Source organism: Panulirus ornatus, chromosome 38 (genome assembly GCF_036320965.1).
Source record: "Panulirus ornatus isolate Po-2019 chromosome 38, ASM3632096v1, whole genome shotgun sequence".
NCBI lineage: Eukaryota > Metazoa > Arthropoda > Malacostraca > Decapoda > Palinuridae > Panulirus > Panulirus ornatus.
Window position 1 is genome coordinate 22,833,606 of NC_092261.1, and position 6,326 is coordinate 22,839,931.

General features: G+C 41.4%; 2 non-coding genes across 2 annotated transcripts; both read left to right on the forward strand.

The window, feature by feature from the left end:
* TRNAP-AGG (transfer RNA proline (anticodon AGG)) lies at positions 1-72 on the forward strand. Its single transcript has one exon. It is a non-coding gene; the product is annotated as a tRNA-Pro (tRNA).
* Positions 73-218: 146 nt separating this feature from the next.
* On the forward strand, positions 219-290 carry TRNAP-UGG (transfer RNA proline (anticodon UGG)). The gene has a single exon. It is a non-coding gene; the product is annotated as a tRNA-Pro (tRNA).
* The last annotated feature ends 6,036 nt before the right edge of the window (positions 291-6,326 follow it).

A 6,326-nucleotide genomic window follows, 5' to 3' on the forward strand; every position in this document is an offset into this window, starting at 1 on the left:
GGCCTGTTGGTCTAGTGGTATGATTCTCGCTTAGGGTGCGAGAGGTCCCGGGTTCAACTCCCGGACAGGCCCGAGGTTCTTTTAAATAAGTTATTGACTTTTATGGCTTTCATGAAAATACGTCGTACCTAAAGTAAAACTAAGCTGTATACCAGTAAAACTAATTGTTTTAGTGGTGAAATTATCACTGATGGATAAGAAAAATTCTTAAAAACATCGGCCTGTTGGTCTAGGGGTATGATTCCTGCTTTGGGTGCAGGAGGTCCCGGGTTTAAATCCCGGACAGGCCCGTCCATTATATATTTGTAATCTTATCAGTTAATTATTCAACTTCTCAACCGTCATGATGAGCCTGGCAGCTCGTCAATACCGCCATGACACACGTCTCAGACCTGTATGACCAAATTATCAGAATGTCAAGACCATATTTCTTTATTATGGGATCATTAGTTGGTACTTCCATGTGAGGATCTGGAGACATCAGGCAGTTTATAAGACACGGATGTGGTCTGTGTTTGTCTGTTTGTGTGTGTGTGTGTGTGTGTGTGTGTGTGTGTGTGTGTGTGTGTGTGTGTGTGTGTGTGTGTGTGTGTGTGTGTGTGTGTGTGTGTGTGTGCGCGCGTGTGTGCATGTGTGTGGTTGCATGAATATCCTGCACACATGAAGAAGGTGAACAAGATTTTTGTGATTGCTGGATGTAACTTGACGTTGATGGCCTGAACGACCCGAATAGATGATGTGGCTAAATCCATAAGAACCAACCAAGCCGACTTTATATTCACGTCTCAGTTCATTTACATAATCTAATGATGATTTCACCTTTACAAGAGTAATATAAGGCGGTCATCTTCCTTTTGCTTGTTTAGTACATATAAAAGTAGGCAAAGCTGAGAAATGCCTCACCCAAGAGAAACGTAAAACAGTTGTGCTTGCCTGTGACTTTTTATTCCATATAATCTTCTAATGAAACAGTGCATACAAATGCACTTACGAGACGCGTGATTCATGCAATTTTGAGGAGTGTCGCTGTGTTAAAAATAATGAGCAAACATGGTTTTGAAAATTGGTACAATATGGTGTGTATAGGTTATAGACCAACTTAATAATGATGTAAGGTAATATGGCAATGTTAATCATCAGGTATTGAAGTAGTCTGTCGTTTATATTCCCTACAATATTTTGCAGTGTAAGAAGCATAATAACGAAAGAAAATGCAGCAACAACACCAAGCGCAAAAACAACAGCAATAGAAATAGCAGCGGCAACAACAATAGTAGCAGCAATACCGGTAGCAATAGCAGTAGGAATAATAGTATTGATAGAAGCAACAGTAATAGCAGCAGCAGCTTTAACATCAGCAACAGTAGCATTAATAGCTGCAACAAGAGCAACAACAACAGCAACAACAATAACAATAGCATAGACAGCAGCAAGAGTGTCAACAAACGAAGAATTTGAAACAGCGTTGATAGTAATGAAAACAGCAACAGCATTAACAGCATAAGCAATATAAAAATCAGCTTAAAAACGAAAAGTTACAAAAGAAATGATAGTAGAAACGGCAGCAGAGACAAATTGAGAAAAAGATAAAGAAGAATCAACAAGAGATGCATCAGCAGTAATAGCACTACCACCATCATGAACAACAGATACAGCAGCTGTGACAGCACTACTAACATAATCAACAAAAGATTCATTAGCAGTAACAGCACTGCCGCCATCATCAACAACAAATGTAGCAACAGCAGTAGCACCGCCACCATCATCAACAACAGATGCAACAGCAGTAACAGCACTACCACCATAATCAACAACAGATGCAGTGGCAGTAATGACACTACCACCATCATCAGCAACGGATGCAGCACCAGAAGCAGCACTACCACCATCATCAACAATAGATGCAGCAGCAGTAACAGCATCACCGCCATCATCAGCGAGAGATGCAGCAACAGTAACAGCGCTACTACAATCAACAATAATAGATGCAGCAGAGGTAACAGCACTACCACCACTATCAACAACAGCTGCAGCAATAGTAACAGCGCTACCACCATGATCAACAACAGATGCAGCAACAGCAACAGCACTACCGCCATTATCAACAATAGATGTAGAAACAGTAACAGCAATACCATCATCAACAACGGATGCAGCAGCAATAACAGCATGACCACCAACATCAACAACAGATGTAGCAGCAGTACCAGCACTATCACCATCGTCAATAACAGATGCAGCAGTAATAACAACACTACCACTGTCATCAACAATAGATGCAGCAGCAGTAACAGCACTACCACCATCATCAACAAGAGAAGCAACAGCAGTAACATCACTATCACAACATCAACACCATAAGCAGGAGCAATAACAGCATTATCACTATCATCAACAATAGATACATCAGCATTACCAGCACTGTCACCACCAATAACAGCATATGTAGCATCAGTAATTGTACTACCACCATCAACAAGAGATGCACCAACAGTAACAGCACTACCATTATCATCAACAACAGATTCATCAGCCGTAACATAACCACCACCATCATTAGTAACAGATGCAGCAGCAGTAAGATCACCACCATCATCATCAACAACAGATGCAGCAGCAGTAACAGCACTATACCAATCATTAACGACATATGCAACAGTTGTAACAGCACTACCACCGTCATCAAGAACAGATGCAGCAGCAGTAACCGCACTACCACCATCATTAAAAACAAATGCAGCAGCAGCAACAGCACTACCACTATCATCATCAGTTGATGCAACTGCAGTAACAGCATTACCACCATTATCAACAACAGATGTAGCAGCAGTAACAAGCACTACCATCATCATCAACAACAGATGCAGAAGCAGTATTAACACTATAACCATCATCAACCATCATCAACAACAGATGCAGCAGCAGTAACAGCACTACCACCATCATTAAGAAGAGATGCAGCAGCAGTAACAGCACCATCACCATCATCAACATTGTATGCAACAGCAGTACCAGCACAACCACCATCATCAACAAGAGGTGCAGCAGCAGTAACAGGACTACCACCATCATCAACAAGAGATGCAGCAGTAGTAGCAGCGCTACCACCTCCATCAACAACAGATGCTGCAGCAGTAACAGCATTACCACCATCATCAACAATAGATGCAGCAGCATGAACAGCACTACCAACATCATCAATAGCAGCTTCACTACCGTCACCCGCAGCAGCAGCGGTACCATAGGTACTACTAACACCACTATCATCACCGTCACGAACAGCAACCATCTGCACCACAACTACCATCACCAACAACTACAAGCTACATCACCAATACCGCCAACAATAACAACAATCTGCTGAATTGTTATTGCACGCCTGAACGGCACTGTTATGAATTCTAATATGCATAATGATGAAATATGATAGCCAGCCCTATATCGGTAGATTCCTGACGCTAGGCGGTGTCAGGTGCGGGACACAGTGGGGCTGCTGACGCTCTAGGCAATGTCAGCACACGGAGGCTTCTCCTGGCCTGTTGGTCTAGTGGTGTGATTCTCGCTGAAGGTGCGAGAGGTCCCGGGTTCAAATTCCGGACAGACCCGAGGTTCTTTTAAATGAATTAATGACTTTTCTGGCTTTTATGAAAATATATCGTATCTAAAGTAAATCTAAGCCGTGTACCAGTAAAACTAGTTGTTTTAGCGGTGATCTCAGAATCACCAACTAATCATTCATGAATAAAAACAAATTGTTAAAAGCATTGGCCTGTTGGTCTAGGGGTATGATTCCTGCTTTGGGTGCAGGAGGTCCCAGGTTCATATCGCGGACAGGCCTGTCATTCTTATATTTGTAATCTTATTACTTAATTATTTAACTTTTCAACAGGTTATGATGAGCCTGTCAGCTCGTCAATACCGTCATGACACGTCTCAGACCTTTATGGCCAAATATTCAGAATGTCAAGACCATGTTTCTTTATTATGGGATCATTAGATGGTACTTCTATGTGAAGATCTGGAGACATCTGGCAGTTTGTCAGAGACGGATGTGGTCTGTTTGTCTGTTAGTGTGTGTGTACAATTTGTGCTTGTACGTGGACTTCCATTTATGTCTTTATGTGTGATTTTATGCTTGATTATTCTTATCTGAGTTCTTGCAAACGTGTGTGTGTGTGTGTGTGTGTGTGTGTGTGTGTGTGTGTGTTTATATGTATGGGCGTGTTTATATGTGTGTGTGTGTGTGTGTGTGTGTGTGTGTGTGTGTTTACATGTATGTGTGTGGGTGTGGGTGTGTGTTGAGTTATCCAGAACACATGAAGAAAGTAAACAAGATATTTTGTTGTTAGATGTAATTTGACGTTGATGGCCGGAATAGTTGAGTTGCCTAAAACCATAAGACCCAACCAAGCCGACTATAAATTCACGTCTCATTTCATTTATACAATTTAATGATAATTTCGCCTTTACAAGAGTTTTATAAAGCGGTCATCATCCTTTTGCTTGTTTAGTACATATAAAAGCATGGAAAGGGGGAAATGCCTCACCCAGAACAAACGTAAAACCGTTGTGCTTGCCTGTGCCTTTTTATGCCATATAATCTTCTGACAAAACTATGCATGCAAATGCACTTACAAAGACGTATGATTCAAGCATTTTTGAGGTGTCGCTGTGTTAAGAATAATGAACAAACTTGGTTTTGAAAATTGGTACAATGTGCTATATAGAGGTTACAGACTTACATAATGTTAATATAGTTTAAAATGGCAGTGTTAATAGTCCGATGTTGAAGTAGTCTGCCGATTGCATTCCCTACAATACTTTGTAGTGTAAGAAGAACAACGAAAGCAAATGAAGCAGTAGAAATAGCAGCAGCAACAACAATAGTAGCAGCAATAGCGGCAGCAACAGCAGTGGAATAGTAGTATTAACAGCAACAGCAGAAATAGCAGCAGCAGGTTTAACATCAGCAACAGCAACATTAATAGCTGCAACAATAACAACGATAGGAAAAACAATAACAACAGCAAAGGCAGCAGCAAAAGAGTATCAACATTTGAAACAGTGATAATAGTAATCAAAATAGCAGTAGCATTAACAGCATAAGCAATAAAGAAATCAGCAGAAATTACAATAGTTACAAAAGAAATGATAGTAGTAATGGCAGCAAAACAAAATGAGCAAAAGATAAAAAATCATCAACAGATGCAGCAGCAGTAACAGCACTACCACTATCATCAACAACGGATGCAGAAGCAATAAAAACACTACCACCATTATCAACAATAGATGCAGCAGCAGTAACAGCACTACCACCATCATCAACAACAGATGCAGAAGCAGTAATAGCATTACCACCATCACGAAAAATATATGCAGTAGATGTAACAGCACTACCACCATCATCAACAACAGATACGGCAGCAGGAACAGCACTACCAATATTCATCATCAAATGCAGCAGCAGTAACAGCACTACCACCATCATCAACTCCATATGCAGCAGCAGTAACAGAACTATCAACATCCTCAACAACACATGCAAGCAGTGTTAACAGCAATACCACGATCATCAACAACAGATGCAGCAGCAGTAACAGCACTATCACCATTATCAACAACAGATGCAGCAAAAGTAACACACTACCACCATCATCAACAACAGATAAAGTAGCAGTAACAGCACTATCACATCAATCTACACCATATGCAGCAGGAATAAAAACGTTACCACTATCATCAAGAACAGATGAAGCAGCAGTAACGGTATTGCCATCATCATCAAAAACAGATGCCGCAGCAGTGACAGCACAACCACCATCATCAACAACAGATGTAGCAGCAGTAACAACACTACCACCATCATCACCAACAGATGCAGTAGTAGTAACGGCACTACCACCATCATCAACAACAGAGACAGCAGCAGTAACAACACTACCACCATCATCAAAAATAGACGCAGCAGCATTAATACCGCTACCATCATCATACACCATATGCAACAACAATAACAGCAATACCACCATCCTGAACAAAATATGCAGCAGCGGTAACAGCACTACCACCATCATCAAGAACAGATGCAGCAGCAATAACAGCACTATCACCACCAGCATCAAAGATGCAGCAGCAGTCACAGCACTACCACCATCATCAACAACAGATGCAGCAGCAGTCATAGCACTACCACCATCATCAACAACAGATGCAGCGGTAGTAACAGCACTACCACCATCATCAACAAAAGATGCAGCCTGCTGTAATAGCGCTTCCACCATCTTACAACACCATATGCGGCAGCAGTAACAGCCCTGCCACCATCT